The sequence below is a fragment of the Colobus angolensis genome, unplaced genomic scaffold, assembly GCF_000951035.1.
Source record: "Colobus angolensis palliatus isolate OR3802 unplaced genomic scaffold, Cang.pa_1.0 Scaffold228, whole genome shotgun sequence".
Lineage (NCBI taxonomy): Eukaryota > Metazoa > Chordata > Mammalia > Primates > Cercopithecidae > Colobus > Colobus angolensis.
In genome coordinates, this window is record NW_012115466.1 from 1947262 (window position 1) to 1947584 (window position 323).

The following is a 323-nucleotide window of genomic DNA, read 5'->3' on the forward strand; positions in this document are numbered from 1 at the left end:
GGTGGCATTGAATCTATAAATTACATTGCACAGTATGGCCATTTTCACAATACTGATTCTTCCTATCCATGAGCATGGTATGTTCTTCTATTTGTTTCTGTCCTCTTTTATTTCACTGAGCGGTGGTTTGTAGTTCTCCTTGCAGAGGTCCTTTACATCCTTTGTTGGATTCCTAGGTATTTTATTCTCTTTGAAGCTATTGTGAATGGGAGTTCATTCATGATTTGGCTCTCTGTTTGCCTGTTACTGCTGTATAAGAATGCCTGTGATTTTTGCACATTGATACTGTATCCTGAGACTTTGCTGAAGTTGCTTATCAGCTT